Source organism: Cryptomeria japonica, chromosome 3 (assembly GCF_030272615.1).
Source record: "Cryptomeria japonica chromosome 3, Sugi_1.0, whole genome shotgun sequence".
Lineage (NCBI taxonomy): Eukaryota > Viridiplantae > Streptophyta > Pinopsida > Cupressales > Cupressaceae > Cryptomeria > Cryptomeria japonica.
The window spans coordinates 695,285,770-695,312,480 of NC_081407.1; positions in this window are offsets into that span (position 1 = coordinate 695,285,770).

Below are 26,711 nucleotides of genomic sequence, written 5' to 3' on the forward strand. Positions count from 1 at the left end.
TTTTACCTCGCCTTGGAACTTGCATACATTTCTTGGAACTTGTGCTAGGGTATTGCGGTTCAATATGAGCTGTAGATCTTCCTACCGATCTTCCATTGCCATAGATCCTTAACAAACTTCATACACGTTGTATCAATCATTTAATCATATCCAGCTCATCAGCTTCCATTATTAAATAACGCATGTATTCATCCAATGCATTCTATTATTACTCTGTTGCAACTTAGTAAATACTAAACTTCACTCGGTAGACATTCCACCTTCATTAACCAATAGCGATAACCTTAGGGTTTACCGACTAGGTTCCTTAGGGTTTACCAACTAGGTTCCTTGCTCAGTAACATAGTATAGTATTAACCTTACAAACAATAGCATATGTAGGATATCAAAACAATCTAAACATCATGATCTCATCATTGTCTAACTCGGTAATAGTTGCCCATTGAATAACTTATTCCTCCCCTTATTCATCATATTATTTATGTGTCTTTTACCGACATCTTAATTCTCTTCAAAACATACTTCTTAAGATATGGAAACATCATACTAAATCAGAAAATCAATTTCTTGACATCAATGAAAAAATAATATTGTTAAGACAGTAAACATCCTTAATCAGTTATATCCATAATCATCAACAACCTTCTCAATATCCTAATTGAAATGCTAACAATCTCTTATTGTCTGTTATAATGCCAACAGCTCCTTCATCTTGGACTTCTATACCTCTCCAAAACCCTAACCCCTTTTTAAACATTTCCATTTCCTCTTTATTCAATTTGGTTTCTTGTAGAAAGACCACCTCTGCTTGAATTTTTTTAAACCACGCTTAATTAAGCGCTTTTTGTTAGGGACATTGAAGCCCCTAACATTCCAAGTGAGGAGCTTCATATTTCCTTGGGAAGAATCTTTCCCTTCCCCACATTCAGCAATGATGTTATCTTTGTTTGATTTATAGAAATTCCATCCTTTATCCGAAGTTTAGCCAGCAATTTCCTTCCTCTTTTGTTCATGTTGGATTTCCCACAATCATGATTATCCCTCTGAGGGAAGCATAGACATAACCCCATGCACTCCTAAACATCATCTTCTCCCACTTTAGGATCCCGATCTTCTACAAAATTTCATGTTCCATTTCTTCAATTCCCTCATTTTCCAAGACTTTCTAAATCATTTTGAAATTGGCTTCTTTATAAGCATTCAAGTTGTTATTAGTTGAGGGGGATAAACCTAAAAAGTTGCACACTACTTCTAATTTTGTAGGTTTGTTACCAAACTTTGGGTTTTCCATATAAGTTAAAGGAACTTTCTCCTCAACTGACCCCCCTTCCTGAAGCCCACTATTATTTGTAATCTTATTGCTCCTCTCTTTGGAAAAGTTAGAATCAAATCTTGTCTCTGAGATGCTTTTACTGGCCATATCATTATTTTATTTATTTATTAGGATATTCATCTTCATATTAATCTCAACACTCAGGGCTTCACTATCCTTCTTAAGATCATTTAATTCTTCAAGAGGTGTCACTCAAACTACTTTTTGCTCTGGATTAATGGGTTCCCTTATAGAATTCACTACATCCTTTGATGGAATTCTACTTGGGAATGTTGAATTCCTATCACCTTCAATAGTTTTTAACATTGGGCTCCTCCTTCCATCAAAGCACTTGTCATGATTTAATATAGGTGATTCCATTACTTGATGGGAATGAGAGACCATTTTAAAACCCTGATTCTGTAAAATTGTTTGAAGGTTATCCTTTTATTTATCTCCTGAGGTTTAAGTGTTGGTCCCTTCTACATCAATCAAACCCCTACCTATCTTTGCTTAATCCTCATCGTTTCTCAAATCTAGTTTTAAAATAGTAGTGTTCTCTGACTCATATGTCTTTTTGGAGCTCCCTATTTTCATGGCTTCCCTCATCAAACATTTTCTTGAGATTATGTCCTTCAACACCTCAATTCTCTGAGTCCATTTGCCAAACTCCAACAAAAATTTTGTCTTTATAGATACCCATATTTGAATCAATTTCTACAAATAAATTGGCTACATCTCCTAATTTCTCATTCAACAAATCCTCTTCTATGCCTAATAAAGTTCCCAGAGCATCACCTATTCTGGTTAAAGCCTCCAAATGCTAGAATTGTGACGAAAGCCCAATCAAGCTTATCCATATTTATTTTCTAGTAAATTGATGTTTGCTATAATTAACACTAGGATTCCAATTTATCCTATTGAAACTAGAACCTTTGAAAAAATCTGGAACACCAAATAGCAAATCCATTTTTAGATTACTATCTATGCATTCTATTAAAAAAATCATTTTGCAAAGAGCGGATGCATGACTTGCCTAGGAAAGATTCTTTCCACCATGTCATAATTTCCTCCTTCGATCCATTTGATCCATTCCACTTCACAAATAACATCCTTTCCTTCAAGCTTTTTGCAGATGTTTTCAAGAGATTAGGGGGTAACACAATCATTTTACTCCCAAATCTCTTAACTTGTTGTGAGTTTGATTTTTTCTAGACTCCATTTGCTCCTCTATTAAATCGGGGCTCCTCTATTCCAGGGTTTGAAATTCCCTTGTCCATTTCTAAACCGATTCTGAAATATGTTATCTCTCATCAAATCTTTTTGAGTCCAAGAATCGTGTCTGAATTCTCCATTGCCACCCAATCTACCCTTCCCATTCTGGAATCCATTTCGATTTCTATTAGGGTTTTCCTTCTCTCTAATCTGTGCTTTCTCGGGATTTTTCACCCCAAGCAGAATGCAATTTGCCCCTATAGCCACCATATTGTTCCTTGGGATAGTCACTAACCCAACCCTACATAACTTATAGATCTCAATGAAGAATCCTGCCCTCTCCATGGCCCCTGTTGCAGAGGCTCACGATGCACCATTTTTTTATTTGGTCCAATTTTATAATTAATTAGAATATATTATTAAAATATAATAATTTATTAAAATTAGAATTAGAATTTTATTAGTACCTATTGTTAGGCTAGTACTATTGCAATCGGTTGCACCCAATTTTCATTAACTCATTGTTATTCAATTGCTTTTCCACCAAGTATATCTATGAACTTTTTCTTTCGATGTTTATTTTTTAATTTTTAAATAGTTAGATGCATGATTTTTAAGTTTTAAAATCACAGAAATTATTTTTCTTTAATCTAATTGGCTCAAATGATTTTCATCTTATTACCGAAATTCCTGGATCCACTTTCTACATGTAATGCCCGCCAAAATACCCTAGAGAAACTAAACATCTAATATGCAAATGGAGATAAAAAAAAATTATTAACATCTATTAACAACTAACGTAACCCATAACATCTCCATTTAACTACATTCATTTACCATTTACCCATTATGAACATGCATCAGTACACATTTCACTAATTAATGCAAGCGGAAATAACATAACATCATTAATGTTTCCCTGGGGTACTTTAATGTCATTACTTAATGAACTACCATAATGACATTCTACTTGCACGACAGACACATTCCATCTATAATAAAATGCATCATTTTAAATTTCCTAACCATAAGATATGCAACCTACCAAATTATCTATCCATCATGATATGCATGCCATTCTACCATTTTACTAACATATTACATTCCTTCTTTAAAAAAAGCAAGACAACCCCATATTCCTACATTCATTTTATGCACCAAATCTAAATGTGTTTTAACCCATCATTTCCTATCTACATGCTCTTATCCTTTTCCATGATAATGCAATCCTAATGCATGGGTATGATCCATCCTTACTAATCCATTTAAACATACTTCAATCACATCTATTAAGATTATCTACTCATAATGTATAAACTATAATTCATTCTTCAATCCACATGATAAATTAATTCCCTCATTTCTTTACTTAATCATGAGCAAGCAAAACATCACACTATTACTTCAATCATAAAGTTCATTTACTAACTTACAAACATATAATTATATAAATTCATTACTTTCAATATAAGTACATGGCATACATCATATACAAGTCATTTACTATCTATCTAGCATGATATACCTTCCATTACTATACAAATCAATCCATTTCCTATTAGCTTCATCCTAAAGCCTCAATACCCTTTGATGCTCTGCAAAAAGGAATGGTTAGGATAACAAACACAAACAACAAGTAAGAAACCAATTGTTAATGTTATAAAATCAAAGATCAAACACTATCCTAAGCAAGCATATCAAGAGAGAAACTAAAAGAAAAATAGAGAGCTTAACAAAGAAAATAAATTCTCTAAGACATCTCCAAATGCCTTCCACTATGCTTGTAGCTTATCCTCCCTTGTTCCTCTCCTCTCCAAGTTCCCAAATGAGTGTAGCTCTCAGTAGCTTTTTGCACTATTCTGGATGTCTTATGGAGGTTCAAGATTATAGAATGGATGACTATGAGAATGCAAATATGAAAAAGCTAAAATGATATATTATGTAATTATTTAATATTAATTTTATCCCAAAATGACAAATATAGATGATTATGCTAAATGCTCTCTAAAATTCACTATAAGTTAGATGCATACAAGTTTTGGGGATTATAGATGTGCTTGAGGATTTGACAATGAGGAATGTGAGCTCTATTTATAGGTAAAATGGACAAATGGATGGTTGAGATTGAGTAAACTCATCAAGGGTTAGGATTGAGGGGTTTATGATCCATGTGAGGGATTTCAATCCAAAGAGGGAATAAGCATTAAATTCTTGACATGACTTTAGGGTTAACTTGGGAGGTAAAGTTAATGTTGAGTTGAAAGAATAAAGCCATTATCCAATAAATAATGTCTTTATCCAATGGATAAACTCTTTGTTGGCAATATTGCATTATAACAGACAATGAAAGATTGTTGGCATTTCATAAGGATATTGAGAAGGTTGTTGATGATTATGGATATAACTGATTAAAGATGTTTTACTATCTTGATATTATTATTTTGTCATTGATGTCAAGAAATTGATTTTCTAATTCAGTATGATGTTGCCATATCTTGAGAAGTATGATATGAAGATTATAAAGATGTCGGTAAAAGACACAAGAAAGAATATGATGAATAAGGGGATGAATAAGGTATTCAATGGGTCACTACTACCGAGTCAGACAATGATGAGATCATGATGTTTTAGATTGTTTTAACATCATACATATGTTGTAAATTGTAAAGGTTAATACTATACTATGTTATCAACCAAAGAACCTAGTCGGTAAACCCTAAGGAACCTAGTCGGTAGACCCTAAGGTTATCGCTATCAGTTAATGAAGGAAGAATCTCTACCGAGTGAAGTTTAGTATTCATCGAGTTATTACTGAGTTGTAACCGAGCTATAACAGGATGCATTAAATGTTTACATGCGGTATTTAATGAAGGAAGCTGATGAGCTAGAGAGGATTAAATGATTGGTAAGCCGTGGAAGAAGTTTTTTAACGAATCTAAGGCAATGAAAAGTTGGCATGAAGATCTACAGCTTAGATTGAACCACAATACCCTGGCACAAGTTCCAAGACTAGTATGCAAGTTCCAAGGTGGGGTAAAACATTTTCAGATCAAAAGATGCATTGAACCTAGACAAGATTGAAGATCTAATGGCTATGATTGATCATGGGAAATGTGATCAAGGAGATTAAGCGGTTATCTAATTGTTTATAAATAGGAAATTGTTGATAAACAATGTATGCGGGCAAGTGTATGCACAGGGATGCTACATAGTGATTACCGAGCACAGAAGCTTGAAGACCCGTTTGAATAATAGAGTATAGAAGCCCAGCAGATAGACAAGATTAGTTCTATGTCTAGATTGTATTGAACAAATAAGAATCTGCTTTAGCATTTTAGATGTGAAGTTGCAGATAGATTTTTATTACTGTTATTTTGTGAAAGTGATAGAAAATCTCTTAACCGAGTGGACTTAACAGTCTTATATGTAAATCCTCTAGCAAGGTGACATTCTGATTGAGTGTTTGAAATCCTTTAACAAGGTCACTTCTAACAAAGTGAAGATCCTAACAAATCTGAGGGAAATCCCTTAACCGGGTCACATCTAGCAATGTGTTTGTAATCTTTAATAGGATTTGCTTTTAACCGAGCATACTCTAGAAGAGTATATTTCTTAGTGGGTCTGAAATCCCACAATGGTTTTTCCCTATTTGGGTTTCCACGTTAAATCTGGTGTTATGAGGTTTATATTTTTCATATTCTTTTGAGTTTGCATGTTTAACAGTTTTGGTTATATTGCTGATATATATGTTACCGAGGTTGAATCTGATGTTTTTATGGATGATTAAGTTTGTATGATTCACCACCCCCCCCCCTCTCATCTTGTTGGCTATTGGATATGTACTTATATTAAGTATCAGAACTATCAATTGGTATCAGAGCTTTGGACTCCGGAAGGAAAGTTTAAAGGCACTTGAGTTAAAGATCCAAAGATGTATAAGAGGGATGCACTGAAGCTGAACAAGTCAAGTTTCTCTACATGGCAGAAAAGGATGAAGTTACATCTATCAGGAGTTGGAGAATATGTTGTATACTATCTGGAGAATGATTTTGTTGCACCGAGCACTTATCCATTGACTATGGAAGAGATAAGGGCAAAGCAAGAACATATTCAAGCAATGATTGAAATAACATCTGCATTGACCAATTCAGAGTTTAATGATCTAGATGGCTGCAATGATGCAAAGGCAATGTGGGATAAGCTCATATCAGTATATGGAGGAGATGAACATGTTCACAGAGCCAAAGTAGATAGTCTGAGAGGACAACTTGAATCTATGAGGATGAATGAAGGTGAGAACATAACTCAGTACAGTACAAGACTAAAGGAGATTTTCAATCAAATCAAAGGAGTAGGTGGAACTATTGAAGAAAAGGATATAACAAGTAAGTTGTTGAGAACCCTTCTACCAGCTTATGCAATCTGAGTCTCTGCAATCAATGAATTGAGGTATGTACCTAATATGTTAGTTTCTTTAGATGCTACTATTGGTAAGCTACATGCATTTGAGTTAAGTAATTTTGATAACAGTGGATCTTCGGTAAATAGAGTTGAATCTGCATTTAGTTCTTTTCATCTTGATGAATCTAATTATTACAATGAAAGAAAGTATAAGTACTCTGAAGGAGATCACGGTGGAGCAAGTGAAAGATTTTGGAAGAACATGGAAGAGGTACACAAACTGTATGAAGAAATCAGAAAGCAAGAAGAGTTTGAAGCACTATTAGCCAAAAGGTTACCGAGAGGCAAAGGTAAGTATAAAGGAAAACTACCTTTGAAATGTTTCAATTGTGACAAGATAGGACATATGGCTTCTAACTGTCCTGACAAATATTTTACTGAAAGAAGAGATTACCGAGATGATAGATAGAAAGATAATCATTGCAGAGGACACCGAGACTTCAGAAGAAGAGATAGAAAGACATGCTTAATAGCTGATGAGGAATCTAACGATGATAAATTAGATGAGACTGATATAGATGAAGTAGTTTATGTGGCTATCAAGGATGGATCAGATGAAGAAAGGTATGAAGAAAAATCCCTAATATCTCACATAAACACTAATGATTCTTGGATTATAGATAGTGGATGCTCACATCATATGATAGGAGATAAACACAAGTTTGTTATATTAAAAGATTATGATGGAGGCTATGTTAGATTTGGTAATGATGCACCATGTCCGGTAAGAGGTAAAGGATCTATAACACTTCTTGATAATGAAAGATGCAATGATGTTTATTGGGTTGAAGGTTTGAAATACAATTTGTTGAGTGTAGCACAGCTAAACAACACAGGTTACCGAATAGAATTTCAGAAAGGAATTGTCAAAGTTCGTGACAAAAATGGAAAGTTAGCTGCTACCGGGACACAAACAAAAGGTAATACATTTCACCTTGACTCAACTTGGAATAAGTGTTTGCATGCAAATATTGATGATACCTGGTTATGGCATAAAAGGTTTTGTCATGTCAATTTTGATAATATGATCAAAATAAGTAAGAAGCACAGAGTAAGAGGTCTACCGAGTCTTGGAAAACCTGAGAATGCTATGTGTCGAGGATGCCAGATGGGTAAGATGACAAGATCAAGCTTTACAAGTAAGTCTTACACTTCTAAGGGAATTTTAGATCTAGTGCACACTCATCTTTGTGGTCCTATGAAAGTTCAAAGTTATTATGGTAATAAATATTTCATATTATTTGTGGATGACTATTCAAGGATGATGTCAGTAATGTTTTTAAAATCAAAATCAAAAGCTTTTCAAATGTTTAAATGGTACAAGGCAAGAGTTGAAAATGAAATAGGAAGACAACTGAAATCTCTTAGATCAGATAGAGGAGGAGAGTTCACATCTGATGAGTTCAACTTATTTTGCAATGATCATGGTATTAAAAGACAAGTCTCTACACTAAGAACTCCACAATATAATGGAATAGCTGAAAGAAGAAATAGATCTATTGTGGATTGTGCTAGAACACTGATGATTGAAAAGAAGGTGCCACAAACATTTTGGAGAGAAGCAATAAGCATAGTTGTTTACACCTTGAATCGAGTTCAATTGAAGAAAGGTACTTTGAAGACACCATATGAAATATGGTATGATAAGAAACCTAATGTTAGTTATTTTAAAATCTTTGGAAGTAGATGTTACGTTCATAAAGATGATAGAAATGGCAAGTTTGATCAGAAAAATGAAGAAGGAATGTTTCTAGGTTACTCTTCTAGAAGCAAAGCATTTAAATGTCTGATCAAATCATCTAACAAAATAGTAGAAAGTGCAAATGTGAAAATTGATGAATTTGCAGAAAGAAATGATGAAGGAAATTCCAAGGAACGAGAAGACTATGATGAATTTGTCTATGTTCAACTGAGAAGTCCTACCGAGAAGATTGTTGAAGAAAATGAAGAGAATATCCAGTTACTGAGTGATGAAGAAGATCATACAGAGCCAACCGAGCCTGTATTAGCCAAGTATGTCAGAAGACATCATACACCAAGTCAGATTATAGGAGATAAGGATGATCCAATGATGAAAAGGAACAAACTGAGATAGAACACATGCTTGATATCTGAATTTGAACCGAGAATAGTAAAAGAGGCATTTAACAGTGAAGATTGGGTAAATGCTATGACAGAAGAGATTGATCAAATCAAGAAGAATGACACATGGACACTAATCCCAAGACCGAAGGACAAAAATGTAATCGATACAAAGTGGATTTTCAGAAACAAGCTAAATGAAAAGGGTGAAGTCATTCGAAACAAAGCAAGACTAGTTTGCAAAGGTTATGCTCAAGAAGAAGGAATTGATTGTGGTGAAACTTTTGCACCTGTTGCTAGACTTGAAGGAGTTAGAACATTGTTGGCCTATGCTACTTTCAAAAACTTCAATATATATCAAATGGATGTCAAATCTGCATTTCTGAATGGAATATTAGAAGAAGAAGTTTTTATTGAACAACCTGAAGGATTTGTTGAAGACAATAATAAAGATCAGGTATGTAAATTGAACAAAGCTTTATATGGTTTGAAACAAGCACCAAGAGCATGGTATGACTGCACTCTTATTTGATTAAGATTGGTTTTATAAGGACAAGTGAGAACAGCAACATGTACATGAAGAATGATGAAAATGGAATACTGATCTCACCCATATTTGTTGATGATATTATATTTTGTGGAAATGACTCTTTATGCAAGAACTTTGGAAATGAAATTAGCAAAGAATTTGAGATGTCATTAATCGGTGAGATAAAGTATTTTATAGGTTTACAGATACTGCAAATGAAAAATGGGATTTTCATTACTCAATCCAAGTACATAAAGGAAATCTTGAAGAAATTTGGAATGGATGATTCAAAACTAGTAAGTACTCCTATGACTACCAACTGCAAATTATCAAAGAATGATGAATCTGCATCTGTTGATGAGACACTCTACCGATCCATGATTGAAAAACTACAATATGTTGTTCACAGCAGACCAGATATAGCACATGTAGTAGGTATAGTTGCAAGATTCTCTACAGATCCTAAGGAAACACACATGACAACAATCAAAAGAATTTTTAGATACTTGAAAGGCACAGAGGATTATGGCTTAGTATATCAGAAAGGAAATGATTTTGATTTAAAAGTTTATACTGATGCTGATTGGGCAGGCAACATTGATGACAGGAAAAGCACAAGTGGAGGAGCTTTCTTTTTAGGAGAAAGACTAGTGAGTTGGCTTAGCAAGAAACAAGGATGTGTTTCACAGTCAACAGCAGAAGCTGAATATGTTGTTGCATCATTGAATTGTACCAACATTGCATGGATCAAACAACTGTTGGAAGGTATAAATGAGAAAGTTATCGAGCCAGTAACTATATTCTGTGATAATACTAGTGCCATTAATATTTCAAAGAATCCTGTTATGCACTCTAAGACAAAGCACATATCTATCAAATATCATTATCTTAGAGAAGAAGCTCAAGAGAAGAAAGTGGTGTTGGAATATGTTAGCACAAAGGAGCAAATAGCAGATATCTTCACCAAGCCACTACCAAAGGACACTTTTGAATATCTCAGAAGTAAGTTAGGGGTCCTACCCCTATCTTTTACTCACTGACCGAGTTCAATGAAAGTATCAATCCGATGACTAATGAATGTCTTTTGGGAGTTGATGTTGAGTTATACACTTTAGGATGTTTTCTAAAGGTGTATAGGACATAATACAGGAAATATTACAGGGAATAGGAATTGGAGACAAATGCTCTGACCGAGACTTGGTTGATACACAAATAGCAGGAAATAACTTCTTATAGAAAGAAATTATGTTTTAGTTCTTTACTTTTTGGCATTGTTGTCAAAGGGGGAGAAGACCTACAAAGGGGGAGAAGACTACTATGAAGGAAATATGACTGAGAGAAGACCTATCAGGGGAGAAGACTAAGAGAAAACTACAGATTGGAAAGAAGACAGAAATGAGCAGAAGTCTAATGTATGGGGGAGAGCATTTCAGCATTTCAGAATCACAGCAATCCGAATCTTTTAAGGTCAAATCAATTGGTTTTGCCATCAATGCCAAAGGGGGAGATTGTTGGCAATATTGCATTATAACAGACAATGAAAGATTGTTGGCATTTCATAAGGATATTGAGAAGGTTGTTGATGATTATGGATACAACTGATTAAAGATGTTTTACTATCTTGATATTATTATTTTGTCATTGATGTCAAGAAATTGATTTTCTAATTCAGTATGATGTTGCCATATCTTGAGAAGTATGATATGAAGATTATAAAGATGTCGATAAAAGACACAGGAAAGAATATGATGAATAAGGGGATGAATAAGGTATTCAATGGGTAACTACTACCGAGTCAGACAATGATGAGATCATGATGTTTTAGATTGTTTTAACATCATACATATGTTGTAAAATGTAAAGGTTAATACTATACTATGTTATCAACCAAAGAACCTAGTTGATAAACCCTAAGGAACCTAGTCGGTAAACCCTAAGGTTATCGCTATCAATTAATGAAGGCGGAATGTCTACCGAGTGAAGTTTAGTATTCACCGAGTTGTTACCGAGTTGTAACTGAGCTATAAAAAAATGCATTAAATGTTTACATGCGGTATTTAATGAAGGAAGTTGATGAGCTGGAGCAGATTAAATGATTGGTAAGTCGTGGAAGAAGTTTGTTAACGAATCTAAGGCAATGAAAAGTCGGCATGAAGATCTACAGCTCAGAATGAACTGCAATACCCTAGCACAAGTTCCAAGACTAGTATGCAAGTTCCAAGGTGGGGTAAAACGTTTTTAGATCAAAAGATGCATTGAACCTGGACAAGATTGAAGATCTGATGGCTATGATTGATCATGGGAAATGTGATCAAGGAGATTAAGCGGTTATCTAATTGTTTATAAATAGGAAACTGTTGATAAATAATGTATGCAAGCAAGTGTATGCGCAGGGATGCTACATAGTGATTACCGAGCACAGAAGCTTGAAGACCTGTTTGAATAACAGAGTATAGAAGCCCAGCAAATAGACAAGATTAGTTCTATGTCTAGATTGTATTGAACAAATAAGAATCTGCTTTAGCATTTTAGATGTGAAGTTGTAGATAGATTTTTATTACTGTTATTTTGTGAAAGTGACAGAAAATCTCATAAACGAGTGGACTTAACAGTCTTATATGTAAATCCTCTAGCAAGGTGACATTCTGATTGAGTGTTTGAAATCTTTTAACAAGGTCACATCTAACAAAGTGAAGATCCTAACAGATCTGAGGGAAATCCCTTAACCGGGTCACATCTAGCAATGTGTTTGTAATCTTTAATAGGATTTGCTTTTAACCGAGCATACTCTAGAAGAGTATATTTCTTAGTGGGTCCAAATTTCTTAGTGGATTTGATGATAACGCACAAGAAGCTCTTTCACTTTCATATCTTCTGTCTTCCATCCCCCTTTCTTGATTGACTTCCACCGTCCTTCTCGAGTCCGCGTAGCCCGCTGTCACATGACTGAGTATAATGACACACCAAAAACATTTGCATTTCATATAGTTACACCTGCATCACCACATATAAGCATTTCATACATACATATAGATATCACAATTGCATCACATCCTGCATACAACACATGTTAGCACATCTCACATTTTCATTATGTAAATAATCATTTGCATTATCATATTCATTTGCATTACATACATTCACATTTGCATCATGCATCATATATACAACATAAAAGAACAAAAATATATTGCATTGCATCATATAAGCATCCATTCAAATAAGAAACATCTCATCACATAAGGTACACATGCATATAGCTGCCGCAAAAATGAATCATCTCATATATAATCAAAATATGTCATGATACAATGATGTCAAAAGAATCATATGGCTACAAAAGAATCACCCGCAGGTGTCTACAATACAAAAAAATGATACATATACTGATACAATGGGGAGCCCTCTATGGCTATGATGAACTCCCTCCCTCGGAGCCGCCTGGCCTCGACGGAGTCTAAGCTGTAGATGGACCCACTCCAGGATCCCCCTGTCTCTCTGGTGGTGGTGGAGGACCCATAACCCCACCGCTGGATGCCTGCCTCCTGCAACTCCCTCCCGTAGCCGTCGCTGTGCGCGACGATCTATGGAAGCTCCTCGCCCGCTGATCTGCTGGCACGGCAGCATAGTACAGATCCCTCCAATAGGCGATCTCCTCTCCGGCTCGCAGCACATATGCGTAGCCTGCCCCTGCATCCTCTGATGCCCGCCTCCCCGCCCTCAAAGTTGTCTCGGCCTCAGTATATCTCTGGATGGCCTGGTCCCTCTCTCGCTCTGTGTCCCTGAGCCTAATCCTGAGGTGATCCCTCTCCCGCACCAAATCCTCAATCTCATCTGCCTGGCCCTGGCAGATCTCTCGCAGCCTCAACAGCTCATCCTCCTCAGGATCTCCGCCCTCAGCCTCTGCCTGTGGCTCCTCCTCTACAGGTGCTTGTCCCTGTGCCTCTGCCTGCACCTGTCTAGGTTCCTGAATAGGTCCCTGTGCCTGTATCTGTCCCTGTCCCTGCACCTGTCCAGGTCCCTGTCTAGGACCCTGTGCTGCTGGTACCTGTAGGGGTACTCCACCCCGACCCCTCACCACCACCTGGGCTGGTCTCTCCTGTCCTCCCTCCCTCCGAGGTGCTACTCGCCTCTCCCCCACCACTCCTCTCTGCCTCCGTCTGCCCCTGCCTCCATCTCCTCCACCATCATCATCATCATCCCCCCCACCTCTCCCTCCAGCAGCTCTCCCGGATCTGTCAATCTCGGAAAGGGATGCTCTGCCCAATACGCAGAGTACTCTGCGTCCATCCCGGCATCCTCTACCTCCGGCCACATGTCCCATAGTAATGGCATCATCTCCGCCAGCTGTGTCACGGCCTGATCATATGATAGCAGTGGTCCGAACTGTACCTGATCTCTAACTGTACGGGCATACATGCCCGAGCCTCATGGCATCCGCTGAATCCTGCCAAACTGCCTGCATACCCTGTCAACAAGCTGCCTCTCCAGAATATAGGGCGTCCGCCCAATCAGATACCTGCTCCTGAATGCATAGGGTAGCTCCAATGTGTCGTCATCCCACTCCTCGCACCCCAGGTACGGCCTCCAGATAACCATGTCTATGTCATCTATGACGCGCCTCCAATGCTCCAATCTACCAATCCGAGGCTGGGATGTGATCATGTCGTACAAATGCACGAAGCTCCATCCCTGCCCTCTGCCTCTGAAGTGGATCGGCCGTGTGATGGGAAGGTGCTCATATGCCCACACCTGAAGGAGAGTAACGCCGCAGCCCAAGCCCACTGATCCGTGATACACAAACTGATGCAGCTCATAGTATAAATGTGCCAGGACACATGGCCCCCATGCATACCTGGTGTGCTCTATCATCAGTGTCTCCAATGCCCCTCCCCAGCCAACTGCCAATCCTCATGTGGCTCTGTCCGGACATAAATACCCACTGATAGCTCCCCCAATAACAGCCGGCAATGCTAAACCTGTGGCGGTCATGGTATCCCAGGCCATGTGACCTGCTCGTATCTCCAAACCGGGATCCTGAAACACCCGTCTCAATGCCTCCCTGTCACCGTCACGATCGTATGGAATCAACTCTCCATCGATCGGGATATGCAGTATCCTGTACACATCCTCCAATGTCACTGTCATCTCACCCATCGGCAGGTGAAACGTGCACGTCTCAGAGTGCCATCTCTCAGCCAACGCAGTCAGCAACCCCATGTTTGCCCGAAACTCAGGCACAAATAGCACATGTGTAAGACCCATCTCCTCAATGGAAATCCTATCCTGCATCGACAACTCTGGTCGCAATCTCTGAGTCGATGGGAATCTCTCCCGTGACTCCAGCATAGGCAAATACTCCTGCAGTCAACCAATCAATCATATCAGTTATCGTGGCATTCACTGTTTATCACAAAATGCTACTTGCTACCTAAATGCATACGCTTACCTATCCTAGTGACACTCACTGTTCATCACAAAGTGTTGCTATCTACCCTAGTAGTGCTCCCTGTTCATCACAAAGTACTACGTGTGTGACATTCCCTGTTTATCACAAAGTGTTACTCACATTCGCACTCCCTGTTCATCACAAAGTGCTGCCTATCTTGGTGCTCCCTGTTCATCACAAAGTGCCTTGATCTATCCTAGTCTTCCTAGAGGACCTGCTTGAGTGTCTCCTCTCAGCAGCTTATCCAATCGACAGTGTATGTTCATCACAGAACTGCCGATTTGACCTAAAAGACTCAAACCATGTATTTTGACACATAAACGCGCTTTAAACTCATAAACGTGCTTATAGACTGCACAAACGCGCTTCTGCAACATAGACGCGCTTTCTGAACACAAACGTGCCTATACTATGCACAAACGCGACCAGGGAACACAGACGTCCCTACATGACATAAACGCTCCTACAAAGCACAGACGCTTCTACATTTCACAAACGCGTCTGTATTCAGCACAAACGCGGTTCCAGGCACAGACGCGCCTGGACCCGACACAGACGCGCCTGTTGGACACAGACGCGCCTGGAACTGACACAGACGCGGTTGCGCGTTTTTGCATATTTTATCTACCCTATTCCTAGCGCATTTATTGCTACTAAACATGCATTTATGACAAAACTCGAAATGCGTGAAAGTACGAGGATGTTTTCGGGTACTTACCGGCTCTCCTGCATCGGCTGGTCGCTGGAATCGGCGAACACGGTCGAATCTATGAATGAAAGCCATCGCTGCTGACTGCTGCTGCTCTTTTCTCGCTCTGCACTGTGATCTTCTAAGGGTGTGGATGACAATGAGGATGTCTTTTGCCCGTGGTCTATCTTATAGCCTACCCTAGCCCTCGCCCTCACTTTCCCGAGTCAGTATTCTTCAACCCGTCACTTTGTCACTTTATCTGGTCAGTCCATTCTATCCCGTCTTTCTTATCGAGAGATTGTCTGCAATCTTCTCAGACATTTTCATCCAATCTCTCGAGGGGGCATATTATTCCCATCCTGGGGCAACTCTGTATCAGTTCATCTTATCTTCTTTGAAACAACACGACAAGCCACATTGTCTCAAAGAGGGGCAAAATGTAGACACCTAAAATTGTCATGTCTAATTAAATAAATATTTTATTTATTTAATTATCTAAGCCTAATTCTTCTATTAATTAAATAAATCTTTATTTATTTAATTAATTCATTTATCCTCTTCTAGCCTTATTTCTCATTTAAATAAATACATTTATTTATTTAAATTATCCCTTTCCTAAATTAAATAAATATTTTATTTATTTAATTATCCTACTTCTTCTATTAATTAAATAAATCTTTATTTATTTAATTAATTCATTATCTTTTTCTACACATGACACATGTCATTCATCTCTTAATTCATACACTACCTACCTCTTTCATTATTTTGGTATTTCTTATACCTACCCTCTAATCCTAGCCGACCTCTCTTTTTACACCTCTCAATCTTATCCCTCCATTTCATATTGTGTCTTCTATTTAAGGAGATGCTTTCTTCATTGTCAAACCCTAATGACATATGCGAATGACTGATTTTGGAGTACTTGGCTACACTACGATCCTACTTGCAACCACATTCCGTTCTTTGTTGAGCTCTTATGCATACAAAAATCTGAGAGCAAGCATATCAAACAAGATCAATGGAGATAGGAAGAATGGAGATCAAAACCCTATTGGACATGTGATGGTATAATCTTTGTGATTTTGAGTTATTTTGCATTGTCTTAGGTTATCTTCATATGTTATGGTGGATCTTTGTTCATTGTTAGGCTAGGGTTTTGTGGTTGGATTCATTTAGCCTTTCAATATTGTTATTATTGTTATCCATTTTCACCATATACAACCATAAAATATCAAATAATTAAATACTCAAAGACAATAAATTAAATGCATTAAAATAAGCATTATTGATTATAAAATCACACATCAAGGATCACATAATTAATCTAAACAAAATCAAATAACTCAACCATCTTTAAACATACTCACAATAATGAAAAGATCAAACTCACTAATTGATGTGGTGAATTACGCCAAGACGCTACGACACTTGGTGCACATCTTAGACCTATAGTAAGTGGAGGGAACTCATGTCATCTTCAAAACACATAAGCCATTGGAATTAAAGACATGCTCAAACCTGTGAAGTCGGGTGGAGTCGATGTCTGGTACCTGCAAGGTCCTGCAACCACAAAATGATAATACATAGCAGGCAAGTGATAGAGAGTCGCGATGACACATCCCAGTTGCAATGAGTAATGTGGAACCGTCTGTATCACGAAGACAATCAAACTATATTCAAACACATCTCATAAGCATTTCATCAAATGTAATCACGAAATAGGGTTAGTGTTATCATAATCAACATCAAATCCATGATCAATATAATCTTTCGATAATCTATCACATAGTAAGCATATAGTATCCATCAAATCACATGATCAATAATGATAGTATCAACATCATATAAATCATCCAAAATAGTATATGCCCAATAATGTCTATCATCACAATGCGTAACTAAAACACATGAATAATCATCATCCAAATCGTCATAAATAGTCGAGATAAGTCTATCACACATGAAATAAAAGTCAACTCTAAACAAAAGAAGTCAAGTCAAGGGTGGGCACTACACTACATGAGTTTTTTTAGGCAAATTTTTAGGTCATTAAAATAATATTTAATATGTTTTAGTTTTCTTTTCAAATTATTTTCAATCTGTATTGAAATCTTTAAATTTTTTAAAGCTTTATTTTAGTTATCCTCATGCAATTTGATAATATAAAAATTTCATAAATTTGATATATGTTACTACCATGACAAATAATTTTTCCTTTATTATTGAAACTATAAAACTAATTATAATAATAATTGAATGTTAATTTAAAAAATGGATTCTCTAATATTCAATAAGATTACATATTTACATATATTATAGTTAAGATTAAATGAACTAACTTAAAAAATAATTTAAAACTAAGTCAAGTTACATAATTTTTTCCCTAACACTAATGCTCATTAAACCTAAACCTTACACTAAATCAAATTGAAGTGTAACCCTAAAACAATACAAAATTGAATCCTAACTTTAAATATAATTTAAAACTAAGTCAAGTTAAATGCTAACTCTTAATGTAATTTAAGACTAAACCAAACTAAAACTAAAACTAAAACTAAATTATAACCTTAACCCTAACCCATAACAAAGTTTAACACTAACACTAAACAAAATTTAACCACAACCCTAAACTATACAAAATTGAAAGATACCTTTAAACATAATTGAACACTAACCCTTAACCTAAGTTAATACTAAATAAAACTGAACACTAACACAAAACCAAACTAAATCTTAATCCTGGCCCATAACCAGATTTAACTCTAACCCAAAACAAAATTAAACCATAACCGAATTTAACAATAACCATAACCCTAACAATATACAAAATTGAATCCCAACGTTAAATATAATTAAACACTAAACCTAATTCAATTGTAACTATTATTGAAGTAAGATTTATGTTTTAATACCAAGCCTAACTCTAATTTTTTATGAAATCCTATATAACAATAAACCAAATTGAACTATAACTATAAATAAAAATGATCACTAATCTAACACTAAATCAAATTGAACCATATGTGACCAAAATTGTAACTTTAACCCTAACCATTGTTGAATTATAATCCTAGTTACTTAATAGTGTTATTTAAACTCTAACCCTTAACCTTGAATGCAAATTTTATTAGGTTCAATTTGCTTTGTTAATAAAGTTCAATTTAGTTTAGTTTAAATTAATTTATCAATATTTATTTTAGTGTTCAATTTGATTTATTAAAAGTTTATTTTAACGACTACACATTCTAATTCTAATATTTAATTTCATTTTTGAAAAAAAATTAAAAAATAATAATTTATTAGAAATAAATTATTATACTTATAAATTAATAAATGTTTCTTTATTTAATTTCTGTTGACTTACGCTTGTGGATGCTACTAGCTTATATATATTCAATTATATATATAAAGAAAGCCAAAAGATATGGAGGCTTTTATTTTTCATTATTCCACTTAAATAAAATAATTTTATTAAATTGAAAAATAAAAAAGCCCTGATATCTCTTGGCTTTCTTTATATATATTTATAATACTAATTGAATGTTAATTTAAAAAATAGATTCTCTAATATTCAATAAGATTATAAATATAAATATAATGGCTCTGCAGGTTGATAGCGATCAACGACTTGGGGCTTGGGCAGATGTTGGGTGGGATGACCCACCACATGTGCCGCAGTGGGTGTTTTCCAAGGGTCGATGGGTGGATAGGGCTTCATTTCTGCAAAGGCATCGCAGAGAGTTTCGTCCGGTATCTAAATATTTTCAGGGTTTTTTCAAAAGGGTTCCGCGGCATGGAAGGGAAAGCTCTAACAGGCAAGGATCGGATGGACGAAACATAAACAGGGGTAGGAAAGCGTTTACTGCTCACCGCTCCTTTGCTAAAGTGGTAGCCATGGGAATTCCAACGGTGTCTAGGGCATCAGGGTTTATTAAACAATCAAATGGCACTCGTGGCCCTTGGGCATCCGGGTCTGTTAAACAAATGGATACGAATGTGGCTGTTAATGATAAAGATGCGGGGAGCTCGAGTAGTAAAGATCATGTGGAAATTGGTAACAAGGATCATTTTGTTCCTTCGAAGGAGGTTTGGTTCCCACGACCTTGTTTTGATTTTTCTGGTTCTGTTGGTAGCCGATAGGGCTTCCAAGTTGCATTTTGTGGCTATTTTAGGGGAATTCTGGGGTCCTCAGACCAACTTATCCAAATTACATTCTAAATTACGCAAACGTTGGCCTGCTTTGAATTTTTTTCAGTTGTTATCCTCCAATTCCTGTGTTTTGGTTTTTGAAACCCCCCGTTGCAAGGATGATGTTCTTAAAAGCCCATTTCATTGGTTTGGTAATGTTTTAGTTAGGGTTTCTGTTTGGAAACCCTTCTTTGTGCCGGAATGGGTCAAACCTAATTCTCTTCCGATTTGGTTTGGCTTGCCTCAACTTCCATTTGAATTTATGGATCCGGAGGTGTTGAAATCAATAGGGGATAATTTTGGTTGTTTTTTAACATCTAAATCGGTTCTTGAGGAAGGGAAGGTTTTGGTAAAAATATGTGTTCTAATTTCCCCGACATCAGTATGCCTAATTTCTTGTAATATCAAGTCAAATGAAGGCATTTGGAAGAAACCTACTGTGAAAATGAAGGATGAGCTAGTTCAAAATCTGATAATTGTGGATGCTCCTTTGTTTTTTGACTTTCGAAATGTAAAAACTGGTTTAAACAATGAGGTTGATCAAAATATTTCTTTTACTCCTGCTCCAGCCAAAGACTCCTCTCAGGTCTTGGTAGGGTCTATTTGTCATGGCAAGGAAGACCTTAACAATGCCGCTCAAATAAATCATAATACTCCTGCTAAAGAATCTCCTCAGGTATTAACTGGGCCTATCCAATATCTCAAGGAGGGACTTAACAGTATCGTTCTCCCTAATAGTAAAACTGCCACTGTCGTTTCTGAAAGTGAGGTGAACATCTTATCTCAGGGTATGGGATTGTTGGTCATGTTAAAGATGGCATTCCCAATTTGGGTAAACAGTCGGCTCTTCCTCCATTACATGAGTCTTTTGTTTGTTTTGTTAAGGAGGGGGGGTTGGGTGGTAGCGTAGGGGTTGAGGTCATTAATGCTTTAGATCGATCATCTTGTCCTATTGCTGCAACCGAGGTAATTGCTCTGGTTGTGCCTAACATTGTTAATCATGATGAAGATGCTTTAATTCAACAAGTCAAAGAGTTACTACATAATGAGCCTTCTAGGGATAGTACTAAGCCTCAATCTCTGCATATTCTTCCAGATGATCACACGGCTCAGCTAGTTGAACAGTTGCTTAAATCCAATAAGGACTTTGCGGAAGATGAGGTCTTGGAAAAGGTAGTGTGCTCTATTGGGAATGATCTGGATTTAAATCATAAGAGTTTGTCTGTCTCTCCTTCCTTAAATCCTTCTGAGGCCCCTATTAACACATCTCAGGATGATCCAAATAGAGTTGTTCTTCAGAAAGTGACCTTGTCGCATCGGTCATCTCCGGTGAAAACACCCATTAAATCTTCTATTGCTCAGGTTCAGCTGAATTTCCCTAACACTATAGTATCTCCTGGAAGGGGTAGACCTCCAAAGAGTCGTAAAACTCAGTTGGAAATTGATGCAGGTGTTCAACAAGTTCTGTCGGCCTCCCCTAGTTTCAAGAAGGCGGCCATCTTGAACTTTGGGAATGGAAAAGGTAGTGGGTCATTCAAGTCAAAAAAAAAGTGTGTTCTTAGCCCTCTGGTTACTAGATCCACTTTGGTCAAGAGAAGCTTACACAAAAGCTTTGGGGAGAAATGTTCTTCTCCCATTAGTGAAAAGAGGGGAGAGTCAACCTCCCCTCGAATCCAATGAAGATTATATCATGGAATGTTAGGGGCTTAAATGCCCTTAGCAAGAGACGCTTGATCAAGTCTCAGTTAGATTTGGTTAAGTGGGATTTAGGTTTACTTCAGGAAACTAAACTTTCGTTGGATAACTCAGAATTTGTATTTTCTTCTTGAAAAGAATAGAAGTTTTTTTTTTGTCCAGCTACTGGGGCTTCGGGAGGTTTGGCTCTGTTATGGAATGATTTTGTAGTTGATGTAAAATTGGTTGCATCTGAGCCTAACTGGATGTTGTCATTAGTCTCATTCAGAGCCTCAAGTTTTAAAGTATGGGTGTTCAACATTTATGCCCCCTCAGGTATTTTGGCTAAATATAGGCTGTGGCAGGAACTCATTAGGGTGTCTCCCCCCCTTAGGAATTCTTTTATCATTTTTGGGGGAGATTTTAATGCAGTTTTGAATTTAAGTGAAAAATTGGGAGGGATTTACCCAAATAAGAAATGCATGGATGATTTTAATGCATTTATTGTTGACATGTCCCTTTTTTATTGCAAGCCCAATAATGGTCTATTCACATGGACAAATATGAGGAAAAAAATTTCTCAGATTGCGGAAAGGTTGGATAGATTTTTACTCTCATCCAATTGGTTTGATTCAGCCATTGAGTTTTTCTCTTCCATTCTACCCATGGCTGGATCAGATCATTTCCCAGTCTCTCTGACTATTGTATGGGATAAACCTGGTCATAAGCTTCCTTTTAAATTCGAGCCAATGTGGTTTAGGGACCCCTCTTTTCTTCCCCTCCTGAGATAATGGTTGGGATAGGCTCCTTTCTGTAGGGGTTCTAGAATGTTCCAATTGGTTAAGAAGATTACTTTCTTAAAAAAAAATATTAGGGGTTGGAACTCCCTTCATTTCAAGAATATTTTTGCAGAAAAACAAAGGGTTTTAGACATGTTAGAGGTCCTCAATAGGCATGTCTTGCAGCATGGTTTGGGCTCTAAGGTGTTGGATGAACTCAGGTCTCTTAGGAGTGAGTTAGAAGAAATCTTGGCTAGAGAGGAAGTTTATTGGAGACAAAAATCTCAGGAGTTATGGCTAGCTGATGGTGATAAGAATACAAATTTTTTTCATGCTAGCACTAAATTGAAAAGGGCTAGGAATAGGATTTCTTGTATTTAGGATTGCCAGGGGAATATCCTTTCTGAGGATGGGGATATCTCTAAGGAAGCGGTTAAGTTTTTTAAGAATCTTCTTTCTTCTAAGAATATTGAGGATTCAAACAATATCTCATCTCTTATTCCTTCTCTTGTCTCTCTTGAGGATAATAGAATGTTAATGTCTCATTTTTCAATAGAAGACGTCGGGGGGCTGTTTTTGCTATGAATCCGGATAAGGCTCCCGGGCTTGATGGTTTTACTCCTTTGTTTTTTCAAAAATGTTGGGAGTTTGTCAATCAGGATGTCCTTTTGGCTTTAGAGGAAGCTAGGAGGAATAGGTCAATCCTCAAAGAAATGAACACTACCTTGATTGTCATTTTACCTAAAAAGGATGATCCTAAAACCTTCGCAGATTTCCGTCCTATAGCTTTATGTAACACCATTTATAAGATATTCTCTAAAGTAATTGCAATGAGGTTGGCTAAGTTATTACCAAGAATAATATCCCTTGAGCAAGGAGGTTTTGTCCCTCAAAGGGAAACTCCTAAAGGGGCTATAGTTGCACATGAGGTCCTACATTCGATTTCTGCCCAGAAATCTCCTGCAATGATTCTTAAGTTAGACATGATGAAAGCCTATGATAGGGTTGAATGGAATGCATTAAAAATTGTCCTGTCAAGGTTGGGTTTCTCCCTGGCTTGGATAAAATGGATTATGGCTTGCATTTCCTCGGCAAGATTCTCGGTTCTTAGTAATGGGTCCCCCTGTGGTTTCTTTCACTCTACTAGGGGTTTAAGGCAAGGGGATCCGCTCTCACCCTTTTTATTTATTCTACTAGCTGAAGTTCTGAGTCGGGCAATTGGCTCAGCTTGTGAGAGTGGTTCATGGAAGGGCATTAAAATTCAGAATTTTGATCAGAGGATCTCTCATTGTCTTTTTGTTGATGACACCCTCCTATTTGGTCACACAACCTTGAAGGAGGCTCAGGCTATTGATCAAGTGATTAGGAATTATGTAGCTTTTTTGGGTCAGAAGGTCAACAACAAAAAATCTAAGGTTTTCTTCTTAAATACTCACTCCCTACTCCGAGATAAGATTCAAAAGTTTTGGGGTTTCCAACTTGGGGATCTTCCCTATACTTATTTAGGTGTTCCTTTTTTTGCTAATAAGGTTAAGGTTATTTTTTGGGATAAAATAGTTTCAGGGGTGTCTAAGAAAATTTTGGCATGGAACCACAAATGGCTTACCATGGCGGGGAAAATTGTGTTGATTAAGTTAGTCTTGAATGCGGTGCCAACTTACTTAATGTCAATTCTCAAAGCTCCAAAGGATGTTATTGTCAGTTTAAATGATACTCTGAGGTCTTTTCTTTGGAACAACAACAGGGATGTGAAATCTAGGATCCCTTTGTTAGCTTGGGATAAGGTTTGTCTTCCTAAAGAACTTGGGGGATCTGGAATTCGTAGCTTGGAAAATCAAAATTTGGCATTGGGGGCCAAATTAGTGTGGAAATTGTATGATAATCTAGCCTCCCTTTGGGCTAGAATCATGTTCGCCAAGTATCTTTCTAATGGAGATAGGGAGTCTATATTTCGGGCTGAGTCTCTACCTAAGGGGTCGGCCATTTGGAATTTCATGGGAAAATGTAGAAGAGTCTTGCTATTGCATCTTTCTTGGGTTGTGCATAATGGTTTGAAAGTTAGATTTTGGGATGATGCTTGGAATGGTCATTATCCTATGGATTCTATTAAGGATTGGTCACCCTTGAAATCTATTCTTTTGGATAAATGGGGGGCCTACTTATCAGACTATTTTACTGTAGTTCATGATGGTCATATGGTGATGGCCCAATGGAAGTCGATTGAGTTTCTTCCTATTAGTCCTAGTCTAAAAGCATATTTTTATTCTACTCTTAGAAACTAAATTATCATCTTATCTGACCTTGATGATGAGTTGATTTGGACCAAGAACTCTACTGGAAAGTATTCAGTTAAAGATGGATATAACTCCCTTATGCTGGCCAAGGATCTCTCTTCTTGGCCCTACAAATTATTCTAGCATCCCGCATGTCTGCCGAAGGCTGGAGCTTTTGTATGGCTTGTTGTTCAAGACAGGGTTCTTACTGGGATGAGACTGGATAGGATAGGTTTATCTGTTGTCTTCCCTTGTGTTCTCTGTAATCAGAAATTGGAATCGTCATCTCATCTTTTCCTTCATTGTGATTTTTCTCTAGGGTGTTGGAGTTGGTTCTTCGAGAAGTTAGGTCTCTCTTTTGTTACTAGTGGGGACCTCCTCTCACACTTCAGAGCTTGGCCTCTTTTGTTCTCTTATTCTTTTTATGCCTGCCTTTGGATCATAGCTCCATCGATCATTGTTTGGAACATATGGTTAGAGAGAAATACTAGGATCTTCAAAAAATCATCCACATCGCTCTTTGATATCCTAGTCAAGATAGAGGCTTCTATCTCAGAGGTGGCCTTGTCATATATTCATAAGAATTTAGATCATCTGACATCCTTCTCCCATTGGGATGGCATGATCACAAGGACATGGAAATCCCTGTCTATTATTCCCTCTCATGGGTCAGTTTCGAAGGGTATGGCTTTTAAAAATAAGAGAATTATGGCTACCTGGGTTCCTCCTCCTCTGGGTCATTATAAACTCCATTTTGATGGTGCCTCCAGGGGGAACCCGGGTATGGCGGGGGTTGGTATGGCCATTCTGGATCATAATGCAATTTTAATATCTGCTCAATGTCATGCCCTTGGGTTTCATTCAAACAACTTTGTTGAATGTCAAGCTCTGTCACTTGGGATTGACATGGCTATTTACCTTGGGATCAAACATCTTCACATTCAGGGGGATTCAATGGTTGTTATCCAAAGTGTTTTGAATTGTAAAAGTAATTGTTGGCATTTGAAGTATTTAATTGACCACATCTTGGAGAAATTATCTTTTTTTGATACCTATATGTTATCTCATTGTTTTCGAGAGTTAAATAAACTGGCAGATTTCCTGGCTAATTTGGCAATTGACTCGGCTTCTTTTCATAAGAATGTGGAAATTGGTGACATTCCTCAAGATGTCCTCCCTGGGTATATGCCTCTTCCCAAAGATTAAGTTCATCTGTTTTGAGTTTTTTCCTCCATTTCTTATTGAAGTATATAGATTATCCCCTTCTCAGATTTTGTATTGGGTTAGATGGTAATATATGTACTTCTTGAGGATTGGGGAGGCAGTAAGTCAGGTGGCAATACATTATAATAAGTTCCTTCTCTTTATCTTCATTTCTTACTAAAGTATACATATTATCCTCTTCCCAGTACAGCCTGTATCTGTTCTTTTTGTGCTGATAGGAGTCCTTTATTTCTATCTGCATTTGAAGTACTTATACATCTCTGCTCTTGGGGTAGATGTTAATGTGGGTATTCCTTGAGGATTGGAGAGGTTTGTTTAGTTTATTTTATTAACTCATGAGTTACATATGTCTTGGAGATATACCTAGATTAAGCAGAAGGATGGGGTGTTTATCTCGGGCGTTTTGGCTTATTTTGTTAATCATGGGTGCTTGTTCTATTATTTGTAAATGTTGTTATTAAGTATGCCCTTGTGCCTTATATTGTTCACATTCAGACATAAAAGTTTAAAGTGGTGGTATCCTACTTTGGGACATTGCTTCATTATTTTTACATACTTGTGTATAATCCCAAACAGGGCTCGAGGCCTTTTGCTTCCTCGATCCAGTTGGTCTTATGGTGCGCGGAAATTGTTTTTTATCTTGCTTTATTCTTTGGTGCCACTTTAAGAGTTTTCGTTTCTTACTCATTGGCAAAAAGCTTGTATATGTACGGTGGCTGGAAGATTAATTATAGGAATGCACTTCTATTTTTCGCCATACAGGGTGTTTTTATTGAGAGTTATGTTTGCATATTTTTGGGGTACGGGGGAGTTTTCTTGTACAAGAGTAAT